The sequence below is a fragment of the Rhynchophorus ferrugineus genome, unplaced genomic scaffold (genome assembly GCF_030347505.1).
Source record: "Rhynchophorus ferrugineus isolate W39M unplaced genomic scaffold, kcgeb_rfMv2 rfM2, whole genome shotgun sequence".
Taxonomy (NCBI): domain Eukaryota; kingdom Metazoa; phylum Arthropoda; class Insecta; order Coleoptera; family Curculionidae; genus Rhynchophorus; species Rhynchophorus ferrugineus.
This window is the reverse complement of record NW_027472581.1, coordinates 22,834,021-22,857,314: the sequence shown is the minus strand read 5'-3', so window position 1 is coordinate 22,857,314 and position 23,294 is coordinate 22,834,021. Positions and strand designations below refer to the sequence as shown.

Sequence of the window (23,294 nt, the reverse complement as noted above, 5' to 3'; positions counted from 1 at the left end):
CGAACTGCATTTGTTGCCCCAAATGAAGTCATTTGAAAGCAATTGTTATATTGTTGAATATGTGTCAAAAAGTGTATAGAATCTGTTCCTATTCCTGAAACCAATGAGTACAATGGTTCTGGTGGTGGATCCAATTGTATCAATTTCACTTTACCATTTGCGCAACACAATCCATTGGCTTCGTTTTTGTATTTTAATGCCTTACAGTGTGAGCAAACCAAGTTCATAGAACCAATAACAACACATTGGTAGTTACTGTAGTCAATTGACACATCGTAACTGAAAGCAGCTGGATTCAAACTTGCGCGATTATTAGTTGAATGTCGCGCTCGCGCTTCACGCGAATCAAATATAAATTATTTTTTCACTAATCACGAACTAAACAAACACTAACTAACTAAACACTCTGCACAAAACACGATATACGAATTTGTTTCGTGTATCACTTGACAATTCATCTGTCATCTGTCAAAAGTCATCTGTAACAGACAACTTTTTTTTTTAAATTTGATATGACTTGAACTCAAATCCTTTTAAGCCGTACAAATTGTTTTATTTATTTAAAATTTGAATTAAATTTTAAACAAATAAAAAATTTTAAATAAATAAAACAATTCGTACGGATTAAAAGGATTTGAGTTCAAGTCATATCAAATTAAAAAAAAAAAAGTTGTCTGTTACAGATGACTTTTGACAGATGACAGATGAATTGTCAACTGATACACGAAACAAATTCAAACAAAAAGGGCTATTTTTAGGGTTTTTCCAACAATAATTCTAATTTTTCTCGCCGTAAAAACCATCCCTGAACTTCAACGAACATTTTAAAAAAAGATTTGGCCAAATTGGTCCAGGCGTTGTTGAGTTATGCGCTTAGGAACATATTTTGCGATTCATTTTTATATATAAGATTAAAATAGATGGATATCAGATATAAATCCTTTAGAGATTCCCCAATAAATTGTGAAGTTTGAAATACACCAAGGATTGTTATGCTAGAGGTTCAGGTGAGTCAAGAAAGAATAAAATTCAAAACCTATTTTTTAATTTAATCTTCAGCCACACTACCAATTTTTTCTTATCAATATGGGCTGTTAAAATATACCCTCAGCAGATTCCTAGTAATAAAATAGCTTCGATGTAGCAGATATTTAGCAGTTTTTCTTGATAATTTTCTTTTATTCTTTCAATTACATGGATTGTTTGTTGTATTTACTATTGAGCTTATTACTTAATACATTATTTAATATCCACGTAATGTTTTACGATAAAATCAGATAAAGTTGTTCAAGATTGTCAAAGACTTAGACACATCTTTATAAGTCATGTACGTAACTTTGTTACAAGTAGTTAATATTTTTTATAAATATTAAAAGTCGAGACCAGTTTGTGTCTTAGGACAAATATTTCAAGATTATTCTACTAATAAAATAAAATCATCTCTTATCCAATTAATTTTTAATTAATATAATATATTAATAAGTTATTAAATATTAACTCAATGCAAATCCATCGAAATATTTAATATCAATATTGTTAACAAGGATACGTTGATATAAGTATAGTACTTGATGGTTTTAGTTGTCTTATTCAGCAGCAACATCCCTTCAACAAATTTCTCAAACTTATTCTTTAAATTAAATCAGAAAACTAATCGAAAAACAAATGTTACGTTTAGTGTACCTTACCTAATAGAATTGTTTTACTTGTTCCGATATATGAGTCGTGACCTGTCTGAGCAGCGCTTTACTTTTTATGAAGAGACCAAAAAATGAGTCGATTGGTGGATAATCTCAAAAAATACATCGTTCTTTCGAAATGGAGTCCGTAAATTGTCTGGCTACAGGAAAAAGCTAGCAGTGGACAATAATTTGAATGAAATGAAATGTAATAATAAAAGTCTTTCAAACCTAATTTATAGGCCTAATACGAGGGGCTATAGAAGTTTTTATTTTAATGAAGTGTTTATATTACGAAAGGATATAACGCTTCTTTAATTTGTCTTGTATAAGGAGCAAAAATGCTTGATACATACACAGTCGGCGAAACCTGGTCGAGTCTAGGGCAGATTTAACTAGGTTATGGGGCACAGCCTCTGGGCTTATCCACGAAGCCTACGCTTACTAGCTGAACCTACGATTCATAGAGTTTCACCTGCTGTCATTAGCTGTTGGTGGAAGCCGAATAAGTCGATGGGTTTATTCCTTTTTGGTTTTTTAATTTTTGTTGACAATATGTAAAGAAGTTGGATGTGGACGTCTGGACTAGTGGGAAGTCACTTTACCGGTAGATTTAGTAATACTTCACGAATCATCAGGCTCAGGATACGTTTGGGGAGATTTTAATGAACTTGAGTTAGACACTAGACACATACTGGACGGTACGGGAAGCCTGATGGATCTGCAGATTGGCTGCCCTGCTACCTTTTTGAAAGGATACAAACTTATAACACGTCGTTTTTTATACGAGAAAAAGAGAAACGGATATATCGTTTGTCAATTAAATTATAGATTAATATAATTAATATTAATATAATATCTCTGGTGCCAATTTTCATTAATTTATTTTGATGGATATTTTTAATGTTATACCATAATTCCGATTTCCATTAAGGTAACAACATTTCAATGCATATTTTATATATCTTATATTACTCGATATTAATCGAATAACAATGTATAAAAGTAGTGAATTGATATAAAAGATTAATATTTAACAGAAAAATGTGGTCACTACTGATATAACAGGAATTTCAATACAGATGAACAATAAGAGCTCCAGCTTAGTATTAAACAACAGTATTAACCTGTATAAGCAAAACCTCAGACAAAAATAAAAAAATTAAAAAAATATGTCAGATAAGTGGTAACGAATATGAGAAATTACTTGAGCATATTTTTGTTGTTTAAATACAGTTTTTTATAACATCTTTATTAGATACGCTTAGTACAATCTTAATCATAAATTAATTTATTACTATATTTCATTTGTACCTGGATAAATACACAAGCAAGACGAGTGCGAGAAAATACATTAATATGTATTCTTAATGTTTAAATACAAATGACAATAAGTTTACATATTCCGCTATATAATATTGCACTATGATGTTTGGTGTCAATATTTATAAAGTTCTGGTAATATTGTTCTATGTAAAAAAATGTAACAATAGCCCATGAATCTCACTAACAGTGGATTTATTGTAAGATAAATACACACGATCACGATAACCGGCTATTTGATTAGTTAATGGGCTATAAATGACAAAAATTCAAATAAATACTAAAAAGATACTGTGTAATATATTCTTTAACTATACCTTGCATTATACCTTAATTTTTAATAAATCTTTTTCTTTAAGGTACCTTATAAACACCATAAATACTCTCCTTCTGATTTAATAAATCTAAAAAAAGTTTTCTTGTAATTTAAATTTATTTCTTTGAAGATATTTTTAGATTTGGGTGTTATACATGTAAATATTCAAATATATTCAGTATTCATCTTCACTTATGTCGTAGTGTGTGCTATTGAGCTTTACTGAATAAATTCAACCGCTGTCAACCGCTGTAAATAACAACAGATGTTATTTTGGAAATATTAACGATTTTCCCTATCACTTATAATTTCTGGTGAGTTAATTAGAATTAAATATGTTAGAGGAATATATACGAGTTTAATTAATTTTATATAGAACTGTAAAAACTTAAGTATTTTCTGAAATAAAGATTTGTTTACAAAAGGAAACATCGTCGGTAAACTGTTAACGTAGACAAAGATAAATAGCTTTATAATTTTTGGGGATCTATCAATATTGACAAACCCGAATACAGATAACTTCTAATTACAAAACAAATATTGCCTCAAGTGATGAAAATGGGTTGATTTTTGCTGATATGACTATTTGTTTGATAGTTTAGACAATTTATTCGTCAATTATAAATATTTTAAAATGACATTGTAATATTTTCGGCCATTAAATTGTATTAAAAAGTTCCTGAAAAAAGTACTGGTTTATAGAAAATATCATGCAATTCAAGAACCGTTAAAAAAATTTAAGAAAATTAAATGCTAAAATTATTAAAATACAAACAGTTTCAACATCCAGCTTATTCGCCAGATTTAGTCACTGTGACTATTCGTACATTTTAACAATTTAACATTTTCTACCAGACATAATTATAATTTTATTTTCTTAAAACAATAATTAATTAGATGTTAATCTAAAATATAGGTACATAATAATAAACTAAGTACTAATATCAAACTGCACTTGAGAATACAAAAATCTTATAAAATATTCTCGTTAGTGTTAGAAATGGCGACTCCAAAAATGTATGGTATTAAGTAGCATTGGGAACTATCAACTGAAAACAGTCGAACCAGTCGATAGTCGCAAAATAGTCGATAGTCAAAAAACTTGCGAAACTATTCAAATGCACGGTTCGACTGTTTGGTTAAATTCGTGATGTTAGACAAAGATGTACGAACGCTTTCCTGTATAAATTGTATTAATTTAATTTATTAATCCTGTATTAATTTAATATGTGCTTATATTTTCCAATGGTAGAATAAGCAAGACAGAGAAAAGGAAAAAAATAATAACTGAATACTATTAACATGTAATTAATAATTTCATTTTAAATGAAGTAGAATTACTTTTATATCTGAGTGTTCCGTGGACCTGTAAAAAGGAATGCAATTTTTCTATGGAATATAATAATACCCCACAAATGTTTTATGGTATTTTAATATGGTAATTACTATTTTCAAATAAGATATTATAATAAATATAGACAATACAATATCTAAAAACTAAAGATGTACAATAATCATATATACTAAATAAAAATTAAACATATACCTAATCATAAAAAAAAACTAATTCATGATATATTTAAAAATGATTACACAATAACTATTAGAGCTTTTTTAAATAAAGTAAATGCTTTATTTATTATTGAAAGGAAATATTTTTAACAAAAATCGAGAGTGTAATCGAAATATTATCTATTATTGCTATAAAAGCAGTCAAAAGTAGACAATATTACATTAACGATATTGAAAAATATTATTCCAAATTCTGCTATATTAATATACAATATATTTTTATTTACAAGCGAACTACTAAAAGAATCATAAAACTATATATGTTACATATAAATCTATGTAATCATAAATTGGGTACATTTTTGTCAAGATCGGGGATAGGACGACAGAACCAGAACGTTAAAAATCGAATGAAACTTGTAGAATCAAAATTAGTATCTAAAAGAACAAGAGTAAAACGGTCGATAATAAATAGTAACAAAATCAATCGGACTGAAAACATCGACCGAAAACAGTCGACTGAAACAGTCACTGGTAAAAAGTAGTAAAATCAGTCGAATCAAAAATAGCGACTGAAACAGTCGATAGTAAAAAGTAGTCAATTACTAAACAGTCGATAGTTCCCAACACTAGTATTAAGTGTTTGTTTGTATTTTGATCAACCATATCTATCGGCGAAAATGCTAAGAATCAATTTAAACAACTAAATACTGTGATTTTGACATTTCTCTATGCAAATTAACAGTTTTCCACTTAGTGTCATTATGTTATTCAGTATATACAGATATTAATCATGGAACACCAAAATTGCATTTTCTACATCCATTATTTTTGTGTTTGATTTGAAGAAATTTGCCGTCGAATCCTAGCGAATACTTATGACGATGCTGCTTCCACATATTCTAATTGTTGGTTTTGGTTTCAATGATTTAAAAGTGGTAGATTGATGTCATTGACAAAAGACGGCTTGGAGGACACACAGAAGTTCGAGGACCATGAACTTCAAGATTTATTGGATGAAAACCCAATTTAAACTGTTAAGAAAGCCTTCTGGCACCTTAGTAGAAGATGAATAAACTGTTTTTCGATGTATACATGAGATTGAAAGCATCCAAAAGAAGTGAAAATAGCTATCATGGGAATTAACTGAAAATGCTATATCGAACTATTTCAACATCACGGATTCATTGTTTCCCAGGCAAAAGAAAACAATTTTCGGCGACGTACTGTAACTGAAGATGAAGTGGGTCTACTACGATAATTTTAAGCGGAATATTAATAGCTGCTGTGCATATGATGGAAGCAGAAAGTAACCAATAACAGCGGCAAAGTTATCCTTTTGATCATATATACTATAGTTGTGAAGGATACATCGTTAGTGTACTCACCAGATATAGAGTATTCTGATTACCACTTGTTCTAGATCAATGTAGCATTTTTTAAAATGCGGGAACAGGTGGAAAATTGAATGTTAATTGCTTCGGTCTCAAACCAACATCGTTCTTTCGACATGTTACATTGCCAGACGTTACCAAAAATATGGGAAAAAGTTGTAGAAAATTGGGGAAAATATTTTAATTAATTTATATTGTACCAATTTTTCTCAATAAAGGCTTTGAAAATCAAAACATGGTGAGAAGATGTGCAAGCACCTAGTCGAATACATCGAACAAATAGCAAGCTATAAATAACTAATATAAAAATAATATACATAATAATGTAAACATGTAAGGTTTTTCTAGAATTTGAGAGATTGTATTTACAGTGCGCACACTAATATTCAGTGCAGGTTCAATATAATAAAAATATTTCCAATATAAACACCAATAGCTTAATATTTAATAGTACCAATACTAAACTCTCTAACGCATTTTACTGGTAAGAACGGACCCCCATTACCCATTACATTAGTTTAGGGTTGATTATAATGCTCGGTGAATAGAAGATGAAATGAAACAATGGCTGTTTACATGGTGTGACCATATTTTATTGAATTATTTATTTTATTTTATTGAAGTTATAAAAATATAGAAATTATAATAGATAATAGAGCTGGGTTTACCAACAGACCAGACTTCGGCGGTCGATGGTGGCACGTCTGAACTGAACGATGGTCAGTCACTGAATGATCGAAAATACCCTTCAATAATATTCCAGATAGACGTCTCGGGGTTTCCAGATATTAGTTATTGTTTATTAGTGCTCGCTTCAACATCTGGGATTATATTAATGGGTATTTTGTAGACCGTTATTCTACGACGTAAAATTCTACATGCCTCAAGATCGCAAAAAGACGTAATCTGTTTCTGACTGACTATTTATTTCGCGTTGGAATTCTCCACCAGAGTAGTCAAACATATTAAGCAGCGATTTGAAATTTATCAGAACAAGCAAAACGCCAAAACAACGCTTGCCGGTTGATAACCTCTTATTATCACTAATGTTTTGAAGAATTTTATAGAAATTTGACAACCGAACAGCTTTTTCAGGCGGATTCGGTCACATGTTCGAACATATCAGGCGGCATTGAATCTCTTTTTAACTTGAATAAAATGAGAAGAAAAATATTGTCTGATTCTAAAACAAATTTACAAACTGCAATAGGCAATACATTATACATTTTGATGACGTAAGGTCACTGTTAGTTTGGATAGACTATATATTTTTAATTTATAAATAGAATTTAATACTGACATTTTGGTTATATATTTTTTAATTATATTTTACTACTGTAGCGACCTTGAGGCATGTCGAATTTTACATCGTGGATTAACTGTCTGCAAAATACCCAGAAATATAATCCCAGACGTTGAACACGGGCGGGGTGCCAGCAGCGCCACATCATTTACCCATATTACCATTTTTTATTCTTCGCGGATTAACAATCATAATGTTAATCTGATACCACAATGCTCGTTTTTCAATAATCAATATTTCTAAAAATTTTATATTTAGAAGCACGAAACATATGTTTATAAATATATTAAATATAAAAGTCACGCCACCAAAGTAAATTGCCTGACGGTGGTTCCTTTTCCTTTGTCCGGAGAATCTGCGCATACTTTCACGTAAAAACTATTCGTCTTGATGTGTTAATGGTTTTAGTTCCGCCCACGTAATACCACCTAAACGAATACAGTGAATCCTCGTGACGTCATGGTCGAGCGACGGGATGAGTGATGACGTCGGGCTTGTCGAATAAGCGTCATTGTTATTCTAATTTTAAGGCTGAATAACGTGAGATGGATGGACGAGATGACTGGGAAATATTTTTATTTTTATAGGAATTTAAAATTCTATTATTTTTTATATTTAAGAGTTTCCTTTTTACCAACTAGGGTTTATCTGGACCGGATCTACTGCTTAACAGCCACTGCTTAACAGTCGACTCTGAATCAAGGGCATCGGGCGACCAATTTAGAGATCATCGTAAAAGACATCCGGTCTTACCCAGCCTGGTTATCGGCGATAATTTTCCTTATTTTCTTTATGGACAATAACAAATATAAATTTACAGTAATGCTCTAGCGGGTTTCGATCCTGCGACTATCGCAACTATGAGACGACCGTCATGTAGAAAATATTATCGTTTATTTTCATTTGATTTCTGTTTATTTGATTATGCTTAAGTTTTTTTATTATTTACATCTTACATTAGATATGCTTAGTATGATCTTAATTTACAAAATAAAGTATAACTACTGTAGTTAAGAATAACACATATACCTAACCTAAAACCTAACTGTATACCTAACATGACATAACAAATTCGTGTGGTTTGGTTCGCTTCAATCTTCTGATTTCCTGCATGTTTTCCAGTATCTGTATTACTTTCGTATTGCTATGGTTTAGTAAATTTGTTTCATGTTTTAAGGCGAAATCTTGGATCACATCGTAAATCCATTTGATTTTGAAGTTATCGTGCAGCTCTTTGTTGGTTATGTACTGATAATTAGCAATTAATATTGACAATTAATCATAGAACTTTTGGTAGCGTTGGATTGCTAGTTGGTTTGATGTTTTAGTGCAATCTCAAATTTGCACCCCGTAAGTCCATATTGGCTGAGCAAAAGTCTCTATTCCATTTGTAGATCTTGTTGACTGTCACTTCTACTGTATTTATAGCCTTATTAATGAAAAATATTTATCTATGGTAAACTACTGCTTTCTCTCATCTTCTAACAATGAATATAAATTGACGTCTTTATTACAATCTTCATAAGAAATGAATTTACATTTTTTTGCATTTGCATTGATTAAAATTTGCCCTTGCAGATCGTTCGCTAATAATCTATATAAGCAGCAATCAAAGGGAAGAATATCTGGAGAGTATTAATGTTAGGGTATTTTGTTGTGTTTTTTTTAAATATGATAATTGTCGACAAAACTTTTTTCGCGTTCAAAAAGTAATTAAAACAGTTACGAAATCGAAGTATAAATAATTGTTATAAATAAAATGTAATAAAATTGATGCAAATAACAGCTGTTTTGTAGAACAATGGAATGTTGTTTTTACCTAGACCTTATTTCGTAAAATACTGATGTGAATGTATAAATAAATCACACAATTTTTTAAAAATAAAATATATTTAAATCAAAAACCTATTTTATACCACTATATACTATTGCAGTGAAATCCATATCTCCCCCATATTTTCTATTTTCTTATCAACAACACAATATGGAACGTAACATTTCCATATTTAAGTTAGCTGTATTATTGCGACTCGTAAATATAATAATTCAGACCTCTTTTAGTTATTGAAATTTACGTGAAAATCTAGTTCTCGATGTGTCTATGTGAGCATTATTCTCAACAGACTTAATATTTTTATAGCTCATTTGTAAGTTGTCAGGGTCTATGTCACTCGCAATTCTTCAGAGGTGAACGACATATGACTAATCCGGTAGGAATTATTTTATTTTAGTAGCTAATATAAAGTTTAACACAATAAACTATGAAAATAAATAGATATAAATACCATGGTATATAAACTGGTAAGATACAAAGCAAATACTGCTACATTATGATATTGTTTTAAGAAAATGAAATTGATCATATTAAAGTATATCATGTATAAAAACAAGCGAGGATTTTTGTTGCAATTACAACTACGCACGTTAATATATTGTTTTAATGATATTCATTGTTTTATGGTGTTTCTTCACAGACATTGACACACATTTTTTAAATATATGAAGCACTAAAACATTGAAATGCTTTAATAATACCAACATAATAGTAACTATGTCAACTATTTTAAACAAATTTAACACAGTTTGCGCATGTTATGATCTTTAAAATTTCGACTGTTTAAGTAAAGATAATATTAACATCCGACGCAGCCTTCAGAAAGTCTTGAAAACTAGAAATAACTTCGATGTTTAGATGTTTCTTATATCGAGTGTAGATCGTATACAGAGCGATTGTAAATGATGTGGTCCAATTAGTAAACTAGTAACATACCTTACATTCTGCGTCTTTTTTTAGTTGCGCATGCAGTTTGATGTTCGTTCATTATAGAATAAAATTTTCAATTATTTATTTTCTTTTACTATATGTAACATTCAGTAGATCGTTTCAGGAAAGTACTTTAGTTGTATAACTAGAAAAACTAGAAAAAAATCACTATCGGATTGAGATAAATCTAGTTGATTATACAGAATACTAAAATTATTTATTATATAGAAATTACGTGATTAAACGTTGCTTTTCGATGGGAACATACGATTCAGTTAAATTATTAACGTGATAAGTACTGGCGAGTGATTTTTTTCTTTTTCCAGGATGACCAGCTAGAACCAAATGGTCTTTCGCTAATTTCGCGTCGGGTTTAGGATAGAAAGGTTTTGCGGGCGACAGATACCCTGGATTACGACTGGGATTGTCGTATTTGATTTAACTACTAGGGTTAATGTATGGGTATGGATTTGATCAGGTTGTTTTTGTATTCTAAGGCGCCAAGGGAGAGCTTTACACTGAGTATGTTCGTAAAGCTTTTTTGGACTGGAACACTTGGATTAATACGTTATGTTTCAGAGACGTACTTGTAACACACCTGTGCTCCGTAGAGGCAAACTGGCGGAATTACATTTTATACAGTATCGCTTTCTGGAGGATTGGGAGTTTGATTTTTCCTGAGGAGTGGAAATAGTAGGCTGTACATGCCATTGCCTTTGTAAATAGCATGCTGCTGGATTTGGGCTGACCATTGGAACCTACTGCTGAATTGAAGGCCGAGGTGTGATACCTTCTGGAACCAGGGGATAGGAACTTTTTCAGTTTGGAGGCGGTATGCGAGGAACTCCTTCTTGCTGTGGAAGATAAAAGCCTGGCGAGTGACCAGATCCTGGCTGAGTGATGAGAGAAAGTTAACGAAAACCATCTCTAGTTGACTTATGGTTAATTGAAAAGTTTTTCCATCACTCCAGTTGGATTGTAATTATTTGCGATATTTTCAGAAGAAAGTATAAGTCGAGAAACAAGACTGCTTCATCTTTGTTTTTATACATTTACAGTTTTCAAAAATGATTAGCTAGAAACGCTTCTTGGATAGTGAGAACTTTTGTGGATTAATAAGGTTTTCTATTCATGATAAATATATAAACAATAAAATTTTATAATCAATTGTTCTATTTCTGTTGTATTATTTTATTATTCTAGTTGGTAACGTGATTAAATTTAGAGTAGATAATTCTCTACAACTTCTGAGCGTTGACATGCAAGAGAATGACTGGCGGTTGGACTTCTATTTTATATCAATTTCTTGTCCAACTGAATTTATTAGGTTTTAGTAACTTATAATACATTACATTTTGCTGGTGCACATATGCACAACAAGACTCCATAGACTTACTATTCCGTTTCAGTGTAGATGTGGATGGCTCTCTTGGACTAAACCATGATTATTTCTGCTTGAGAATGTCATAGTCAATTCCGTTTTCTCTACTCACAATACGCCATAAATTTTATTCTTTCTTTTTTTTGCAATTTTAATGCTTTTTTGATCGATTCCATATAATAATCTGTAAATAATGGATTCATCAACTTCTGAGCTGTCTGAAAGTTCTTTGAGTATAGTTTTTAGTCAAGAAATCTTATATGCTAGTGTCAGTGTTAATCGTCTTCATTGTCTTTGAGCTCTTTTGGTCCTCCGGCCTATTTTTTGTCATAGACACCACAAAAATCACATTTTCGACCATAAAAAACAAAATCAACAATCGGTATATTACGGAGCAGCATTATTATAATTTTCTAAAAGTGTTTGATTGGCTTTAGCAGCTTATTTCTTCAGATCAAATGACAATAGTAATTAATATCTGTATGCGTTGAATAATTAATACATGGAAAACTGTTATTTTATAAAAAGAAGTGACAAAACCATGAATTTAACGGTTATGTTAGGTTGTATAATAATTCTTTACATTAATTGCTTTACATTGATATAGAAAGATAACGCTGATCAAAATACATAGAATCAGTTAATATCTATGGCCACAATACTTGACAAATAATATTAATTGTCATAAACGTGAAGAAATACAATCTCAAAAAAAAAAACACGGCAGATTCGATGTTAGTTGTTATTGAATCGTTTTAGTCAATCATCAAACTTAAAAAGTTGCCAAACTATCAAAAATGATTTTCAAAATGATGTGAAAGGAATAAAAAATTAATGGATATTCCTAATAACAACAATGTCACATTTTCTCGAAATAAAAGCTAGCTGGCCGGATTGATAGTTGCAGTGTTTAAGAACGGATAGTCCTCATACTACTGCGATAAAGGTAGGTTCGATTTGTGCTGTGGAATACTGTACATTTTAATTTATGATTGTCCATAGGTAAGCGCATAAGACTGGATAAGGGAAATCATTCCAGTATCATATCAGGCCTATTAATTAACTTTATATTATTTACAACACATGGCGCTACTGTGATTGCATTTGGTACATTTGTAACAAAACTTCATATTGAAGTCACTGTCAGGCTTCACTTTTCAGTATGGGTTATTTCGTCGAAGTGCGAACCAACCATATTTTTCAGTTAGTTGAAAATATTTTTACTTCAATTTTAAGAACAAGGCAACAAAAGGACATCGAACACTGTGTGAAGCTTATTATCTATATCGATTTCAACATATGAATTTCAACATTTTAAAAGTGGTGATTTTGACGTCGAAATCAACAGCGTTCTGTACAGCGAAAAAAAAAACGTAAAGACGATAATTTAAAGCCATTACTTGATGAAAGTATCGATAGAGATCGTACCAACTAAAAATATTTTAACAAAAAATTGAACCGGTTTCAAAAAATAAATAAGGAACTCACTAAAAAGTAAAAAATAATCAAACTTACATATTTAATATAAAAAAAAAACGTTTTATAATAAAATATGCACATAATAATCGTTGTAATAACTAAATAAAAATAAACAAAAACTTTATTTATCCTATCCACGGCACATATTTTATATTCTACTATATACACACAATTTTTATTAATACTTACCTAAACCTATGTATCTATTTAAAATATTATTTTAACTACTACGAACTGATTACTTTGAAGTCGGTGCCGAGCAACAAATTAAACAGATTTGTTGTGTTGTTCGTGATTTAATTTTGAGTATATGTCATAAAATTAAATTATTATTTTATAATTGTTTGAGCTCAGCACCGACTTCAAACTGATCAGTTGGTAGTAATTAAAATAATATTGTAAATACATAAATAGGTTTAGATAGGTTTTAAGCTAATTTGTAGAATATAAAACACGTGTAGTAGATATGTTAAATAAAGTTTCTGTTTATTTTTATTTAGTTATTACAGCGATTATTATGTACATATTTTATTTTAAAATGTTTTTTTTTCACTCAAATTGTAAGATTGATTTTTTTTACTTTTCAGTGCGTTCCTTATTTAATTTTTGAAGTCATATTTACTCAATAAATTACGCAGTTATTTTATTAAGTATTACAATGGATAGCCCAAGTAAATGTACAGTCCAAATGAGGAAAAATAAGAATAAAGAAACAATGATTGAAAATAAGGAACGTCTCAGGCCGCGGGGTTCGCTAACTAGTCTAGATGATTTGACAGATATTTGAGTCAAATTAGAACAAAAAAACATAGCTGCCTTTTTGAGAATTGAATCATCGACCTCCGCGTGTGAGCTCAACGTTCTAACCATTACACCATAGAAACAGTTGCCTACAGCATTTCTACGACGTCTCATATGATATGGTTATTGCTTAAAAAGCAATGGGACTGACTTTTAGACTGAACTACTTCCGATTTTTGGCCACATCGGTTCAGCAATAACATTATACACCAATACCTGATTATTTTAGAAAAGATATGTGAAAACGTTGGACGTGCCTTTGAAATTTGATGTTATCCGTTGATTTCCCCCCTTCCCCCAACGGATCCTGATTTGGTTCCAATGGGACTACCTCGGAAGTATACAAATATACAAAAAAATATACAGCCGAACATAGAACCTCCTTTTTTTGAAGTCTGTTAACAATTGATAAGTTTGAGCCGAGTACTGCCTGAAAAACGGCCGGTATATGAGCATAGCCACAACTATGTTATTTTTTAGCATGACAATGCTCGACCGTATGTTGCAAAACCGTTGAAAATATATATACAAAACATTAAAGTGGGAAGATCTACCTAGCCCGCCGTATTCTCCAGACGTTGCTTCCTCTGATTACTAGTTGTTCCGACATATGAGTCGTAACATGTCTGAACAGCGCTTCACTTCTTCTGAAGATACCAAAAAATACTCGATTTGTGGATGGTCTCAGAAGATGTATCGTTCTTTGTCTGAAAGATGGGAAAATGTAGCGGCTATCGATGGACAATATTTTAATACTAATTTACAGACATGATGGTTAAATTTCGAATTCACAAAAGATCTTTAAACTCTACAAAATCATAGTCATATTAATATTCGATTTGTGGATAGTCTCAGAAGATGTATCGTACTTTGTCTGAAAGATGGGAAAATCTAGCGGCTATCGATGGACAATACTTTAATACTAATTTATAGACATGATAGTTAAATTTCGAGTTCACAAAAAAGCTTTAAACTCTACAACAACATAGTCATATTAATATTCGATTTGTGGATAGTCTCGGAAGATGTATCGTACTTTGTCTGAAAGATGGGAAAATCTAGCGGCTATCGATGGACAATACTTTAATACTAATTTATACACATGATGGTTAAATTTCGAATCCACAAAAGATCTTTAAACTCTACAAAATCATAGTCATATTAATATTCGATTTGTGGATAGTCTCAGAAGATGTATCGTACTTTGTCTGAAAGATGGGAAAATCTAGCGGCTATCGATGGACAATACTTTAATACTAATTTATAGACATGATAGTTAAATTTCGAGTTCACAAAAAAGCTTTAAACTCTACAACAACATAGTCATATTAATATTCGATTTGTGGATAGTCTCGGAAGATGTATCGTACTTTGTCTGTAAGATGGGAAAATCTAGCGGCTATCGATGGACAATACTTTAATACTAATTTATAGACATGATAGTTAAATTTCGAGTTCACAAAAAAGCTTTAAACTCTACAACAACATAGTCATATTAATATTTGATTTGTGGATAGTCTCGGAAGATGTATCGTACTTTGTCTGAAAGATGGGAAAATCTAGCGGCTATCGATGGACAATACTTTAATACTAATTTATAGACATGATAGTTAAATTTCGAGTTCACAAAAAAGCTTTAAACTCTACAAAAACATAGTCATATTAATATTCGATTTGTGGATAGTCTCGGAAGATGTATCGTACTTTGTCTGAAAGATGGGAAAATGTAGCGGCTATCGATGGACAATACTTTAATACTAATTTATACACATGATGGTTAAATTTCGAGTTCACAAAAAATCTTTAAACTCTACAAAAACATAGTCATATTAATATTCGATTTGTGGATAGTCTCAGAAGATGTATCGTACTTTGTCTAAAAGATAGGAAAATGTAGTGGCTATCGATGGACAATACTTTAATACTAATTTATAGACATGATAGTTAAATTTCGAGTTCACAAAAAATCTTTAAACTCTACAAAAACATAGTCATATTAATATTCGATTTGTGGATAGTCTCGGAAGATGTATCGTACTTTGTCTGAAAGATGGGAAAATGTAGCGGCTATCGATGGACAATACTTTAACACTAATTTATACACATGATGGTTAAATTTCGAGTTCACAAAAAATCTTTAAACTCTACAAAAACATAGTCATATTAATATTCGATTTGTGGATAGTCTCAGAAGATGTATCGTACTTTGTCTAAAAGATAGGAAAATGTAGTGGCTATCGATGGACAATACTTTAATACTAATTTATAGACATGATAGTTAAATTTCGAGTTCACAAAAAATCTTTAAACTCTACAAAAACATAGTCATAATAAAACGGAGTAAATATTTTGATGTTATACAAATACCTTCCGAGATAAAGAGCGTTCCAAGAATACACGCTCTCCGACGTCCGCAATTATTTATTAAAAAATTCCGATTTTAATCAATGCACGAATAACTTCGTGGCAGTGACAATTCAAAGAACGTATATCGGTCTCTTAACCCATCTGAATCATCAAAGAGCTGCAATAAAATCAATTGTTTCATTGACTGCGCAAAATTGAATTCCAAGTTAGTCGGCCATTGTTTGTTGCGCGATCGCTTCATTTATTGATGCCGATTGCATTATGTATTTTTTATTTACCGTAAATTTGTTTACTGAGGAATGATTAAAGTCTCATTAAATAGATATTAATTAGTAGTTAGATAGAAGCGACTTGGAGGCGTCCGATATCTAAAGCAAGAATATTGCGATTTAAATACCGGGGATTTTTCAAAATAAATTATAATTCCATGATAAATATATACTCGAAATGTTCTGTATGAAATAAGTAAATATTGAAAATGTTCTAGTAAACATTACAAATTATATTGTCTACTATGTTGTTACTAGTCTATGTCGGCTAATCTAAAACTTGTCTTTACAATAAATTAAATTTAGATATGTATAGTCTATTCAAAGATTTTTTAGTAATGCGTCGTAGATATTTGTGACGTTAAAACATTATAATGTTGTCGCATCAATTCTGAGTTTTAGTTCAGTTTGGCTTTGAGATACAAAAAATATTCTAAAATATAAATTCTAATCTAAATAAAGTAATTGAACAAAATTGTTACCAAATATAATTTATTTTAACATTATGCTATATCTAAAAACTACAGTTAATTATACAGTTGCAATAATTTATAGGTAAGAGTTAAAACCTCTTATCACTATTGCTTTCAAGAATTTTGCATACGTCTGACAGCTGGTCGACAAACATTATTTTAGTCCATTACTTTTATAAATTTTAAGTTGCTCCGTTACATATCATATTACTTTGTTTCAAAATGCCGAAAACAATAGATATTCAGGGTCACAAATTGATTGTGACTTTAATAGGTTTTTTGAAAAGGAACGAGATAACAGAGGCCCCTTTTTGCCGGTAAATTTCGTTAGAGAGGTAATTATTGATGATATTAAATAATATAAGTCCCTACAATTTTATTGAAAATGTTTTTAGAGGGTTGCTGCCGTGCTATATATTACTGTGGGTACTGTGAATAACATCGCTTACGAAATGAAGAATAATACGTTAGATTCACCCAAGAAAACCCGTCTAAATACAAAGTGAGTGACTAATCTTACCCATCTTGATATTGCCTCTATTCGAGACCAAATATGCGAAATGTATAAGAACTGTAAGTACACAAATTATTTTATCGATATAAACATAATTTAATAAAATTATTTTAGAGCAAATTATCTGCCTGGAAAGTGTACATAAAAGAGTTAGGGACATGTAGCTTTTCGAGGGATGTAAGACATCCTTTCATTCACTCTTACAGGGCATAAGGTTTAAATGGTGTAAAGATAACCCTCAGAGAGAATTCAATTAAAGGCATAAAATAATATAAGAAACTTGAATATTTCAAAATGGTTCATTGTGGCACTCTTGGCAGGACAGTAACAAAAAAAGTGTAAAGACAATAAAAATTGATGGAAAAAGTTACAATACAAAAACTGTTTGGATATGTGGAAGGAAGCATTGTCAACCATAACACCTTCGGTTTGGAGGAACTCGATAAGACATACAAAGGATGACAGATTAGAAATTAACAGTTTAGTGATTGAATTGGACAGTGAGTCGTGAAGTGAAAGTGACTGAAGAAAACTCTCAGGATATGTGATAATGCTGTGTAATGCTGGAAATTCCTGAGACAGAGCGATGAAAGTGGTAACAACTAATTAATTGAATATAAGTCTAGAAAATGGTATTGTAGGGCGTAAATGATTTGTGTGCACAGATGTGATTGTAATTGTTCAAAATTAAATATAAGCATTAGGTTAGAACATACGAGGAGAGAATGAAAACCAACTGTTTTGTAGATATGGTAAAGGCATTAGACAGAATTCAGTGATTAATTTAATCAAGAATGATGCACCCAGGTAGTAGCAGAATAAATAAAATACACAGTAATACGAAGATGACTTGCCAAGTAAACACACCATCGAAGAAAACAAGAACTAAACGTAAAAAGTAAATATGTTCTCGAATTAAAGTAAAATTTTTCTCGGAAATACAATTGTTAATTAGGTGGATTAGGCCTCCAGGGGGATAACACTACATAAAAAACGCGCCTAGAAACTCTACCTCATGGATGGTGTGGAAAAGAGTTAAATGTAAACAAAACAAATCTAACCTTCAAACTATTATAGTTGTGTCTTAATTGTAGTTTTAAGTCCTTCGATAATATATGTATTAGATGTACTATATTGTTAAAATAAATTATATTTGATAACATATTTGTTCAATTATTTTATTTAGATTAGAATTTCCTGGTGTTAAAGCTAAGCTAAACTAAAACTCAGAGTTAATTCGGCAACATTGGAATATTTCGACGTCACAAATATCCATGATGCATTACTAAAAAAACTTTGAATAGACTATATCATACGAAATGTATAGTTTGTCTATTTACCATTATTTTTAATAGTTTAATTAATCTATTTTAATGCAATTTGTAGTTTTAATAAAATGCATAACGTGCACAATACAGTACTGAACCCTAAAAAACACCGATCATTCTACTGTTATAAAAATGCCGAATCAATTTCATGAAGATAAAATGTTTCAACCAATCTTAATCTTGACCTTAAACATCTGTCAGTAACATTTGAAACGATCAGTGGCTCAAACATATATTTATTTCATTATAATTCTTTTTTTTATATATTTTAAAGTCTCCTTTTACCAACTATGGATTTATCTGGACTGGGCCTAGTTTAACGTCCTCCGAAGAGGACGTTAAGAGGCTCCGAACCACGGGTCCTCGGCATTAGGCCTACCGACTGGCGAGTGACCAACTTTAGAAATCATTCCAGAAGACATCCGGCCTTACCCAGACTGGTTACTGGCGTGACTGGGATATCATTTGCCTTGTCGGATTTTACATTCTTGCCTAGAACATTCACAAATATTAAACAAATACAAACATAAATTTACGACCACCATGGCAGGATTCGACCCCGTGGCTATCGCAACAGTAGGAGAACCGTCCCATCGCCTTTATCACTGCGCCACCAAGCCGGCCATTATAATTCTTATTCAGAAAACATTTCTACAATTATTATTGCTAGAAGACATTCTATTTTGTGATATTCGTTTCTTTAAATTTATATTTTTCTTTATTTTTTCTTGCTTAACTATAATTGGGATTTTTCGTATTCGTTATTTATTTAAATTAGCAGTTAATTACATTATGAATTAAAATAATATTTCTAAGTAATGATAATAAATTAAAATCGTTACAATAATCGAGAAAAATATGCTTTATATCATCAGGGCATATTTTGTAGAAAAACATGCACAGTTTATTATAAATTATCAGCTAATACCTTAATAAGTTACCTTTTATTAGTGTTGCATATTTTAAGTATTTTATTGTTTTGAAATACTAAAGATCTCTCTAAATTTTTATAGTCTTTAATTTTTTTTGTTTAGTATTATTAATTATATTTTAATATTAAAATGTACCTCAAAATATTGATTTTAATTGGAATGGATACTACTTTTCTAATTTGACAATTCTTTTGATAGAAAATTGTAAAATACTGATAAAACTGTATTGGTATTATATAAAATTGAAAATGTTACAGAAATAGAATATTCTAAAACCAACTGTTTGCAATGTACTATTTAACAATCTAGATCTTTGTTGCATACTGCTCATTATTACTTAGTCAAGCAATTTTAATGATAGTGATATTAAATGCTGATAATAATGCGTGAAAATGGTAGTCCATTATTTTCTTGATTGCTTGTATTCAAGATGATAACTTTTTACGATATTGGTACATATTCATAACAACGAAAGGAACTTTTAATGAAAATGTTAACTTAGATACAAATTGAAAGCTTTGTTTTTTTAACACTTTCATAAAGGCTAAACAATAAGATCAAAATGACTATAAATAATAATAACTTACACAAGAAATTTACAATAATTTTTATAAGATTGAAATTAAATACTTTAATTATAATCTAAAGATATATGTTTCTATTTTACAACGTTGTCATGTGTCGCTGAATATAGGTAATTTATTCATCATCATCTATGTTGAAGTTACTATTAATTTGTACTTATTACGCTTGATTTAAATAGAGTACTTTTAATCCGATATTTATTTAAAATAATTCTAATTAAGACGTGTTTATCGTCTCTTTTTCATGTTATTTTTGCTTTAATCTTCTAGTACACCTTACTTATATATTCGTCATTACTTCATAAAAAGAAAGAATAAAGCAAAAACCATGTGTATTTTCTTACTTAAGTGTTTCACTATAATTTGGTTGCTATTTTTTTAAACTTTAAACTGTATATATTTGTAGATAAGAAAGAAAAACGTATTGCAGATCGATGAAGATAAAAACATTTTTTAGCCGGTGGTGTGTCAGATAGACAATTTTCTTGGAACTACAAATTAATCCTTTGGCATGTCTCTGTAAAGTACTCACAGTTACTCTTTCAGTGGTTTCTGTAACAATATGGGTTTATATTATTAGGTGCTTGAATGCCTACTGGTCATTATTCACTTTAAGAGACATTGAGTGAGTTAAATTGGTTCAATATATATAAATAAAAATATTTTCTATTATTTTCTATTTCCTTGAATTTTCCTGAATCTTTCTAGCAACATAACGAACTCGTGCTGAAATAATAATGTTGTTTAACTATAATGATAACAGCGATTTAATTATCTAAACTGTGTGCCAGTTAAGTCATACTGCATCGATCTAAATAAGTGGCAAACAAGTTCTTCGGTGCGTTCTCTGCCATTGTTATCAAAATCACCACTTATTAATCGTTAAAACCAAAAACGGTAACGAGAATATGATGAGACGGTATCACCATAAGCTTCCAAAAGTATTTGATGGGCTTCGGCAACAGATTTTTTTAAACAGAACAACACAAATTGAAAATGACATATGTACGTATGCAAAAATCTGGGTTTTGTACACTGAACATGGAAAACTTATGGTTATTTTATCTAGAGAAACGTCAAAATAATGGGATTTAATACTTTAGGTCAGATTGTTTAACAGTTGTTTACTGTATCCCTATAATTGAAGATCAAAATACATGCAAGCTCTTATACTTCTTTATTGTATTTGTGTATCAGCGTTAGTATATAAGGTTCTTTGTTGCTGCACTTAATTTTTATGATAGATTCCGAACAAAACGACATTCACCGATGAATGGGATATTTGCACCGTGACATCATTTATTTTTATCACTAGCATCATTAATTTTGAGATGTTGAAACTACACCCTATCCTTACATATTATTTCTGAAAAAGTATAAGGAAGAATCTCTACAGGGTTTTTACGTACTTTTGTAAAATATAACCGCCGAAAAATTCTCTGCAAATATTTTTAAGCGTGAAGTTGTCGGTTATATTTCGGAGAAATAATAAACATTGAACATCAGGCTTGGTTATGAATGTTTTGTTATTTAACGTTGTCGCACCGCAAATCATGCGCGCGCAGTTGTCTTAAAAAAATAATCTAGCTGTAAATATGTGTCAAATGAAAAATATATTTATTTTGTAGTGTATACTTTGTTTTTAAATTGTATCAGTGTATTGTAATATTGTGTATTGCCATTTTCTATCACAAAGTATTGTCCTCTGTAGAGAGATAGATATTTAATTACAATTATCCTATAATTATAAAGTATGGAAATAGATTCATATTAACTGTAGACACATTATTACTCTCTTGCATATACTGATATTACATTAATTTTTCAATTAAGATATATAGCTCCAAGTTTTTGGTATTACACTGTTTCCAAATACACAAGTTCAGATGACTAGTGATGATGATGATGGCGAACACTGCGGCCACAGAATATTATATCTTCCTACCTATCACTGTATATTTAATCCTATACAATAATATAAAATACTACAATGGATAAGCAGATCGAGAGATGCAGATCGAGGCATGCAAGATCTGTTTGTATAGGAAAGAAGCATTGTCTGCAATAATACCTTCAGTCTTGATGAACTCCATCAGACACACAGAAGAAGAATGGTATAATTGTGAGCAAGTATTTAGATATGTTGGAAGTTAGCATTTTGGTTATCGACTTGAATGACAGTAATTCAATAAACGTTTTAGGATGTGAAATTATGAGCTAATGCTAATGCTAATGATGAATGATCAAGGCAGGGTGACGAGATTTGAAATAATAATATGATTAATATACAATAACTGTAGAAATTTGTATTCTAGAATGGGAAAGATTTATGTGCATAGATATGTATATTATTTACAGTAGAATGTTGTTATGTCTTGCTGCAAAAACGAAAAAAGGTTTGAATGAGTTGATGAGGCAACACAAGAATCTAATTTTTGGAAGATCGTGACATGCGCACAAGAATATAAATTTGAGACGTTGTCAGTTCTTGCACACCATACGTACATTTAAAGAATATAATATATATAGAATAAATTATCTCGAATTCACAACATTAACCCAAAATTTCCCTTGAAACTGAAGTTAAATTAAAAAAGAGAATATAAAATAATATGTAAGATAACAAATATAATTAATTTAACAATATATAACATATACATTACAATAACAAATAAAAAGTTATACTTATATAAAAATATGCGATAAACTCTTTTCCACACCACCCATGAGGTAGATCTAGTGTGGTGTCCCCCTTAGGTCAATTTCTTGTTATTATATCAATGATGAATTCTTATTACTTCAATATGTGTATTTAGATGAGGCATGGATATTTTGATATTGAAACAATGGGGTCACCCAATGGCAAGATTATGTT

At 30.4% G+C, this 23,294-nt stretch overlaps 1 protein-coding gene across 1 annotated transcript in view; it reads right to left on the bottom strand.

The window, feature by feature from the left end:
- LOC143191563 (CIMIP2 protein CG18335) overlaps positions 1-23,294 on the bottom strand; it is a 110,400-nt gene that overhangs the window by 23,706 nt on the left and 63,400 nt on the right. The window lies entirely within an intron of this gene.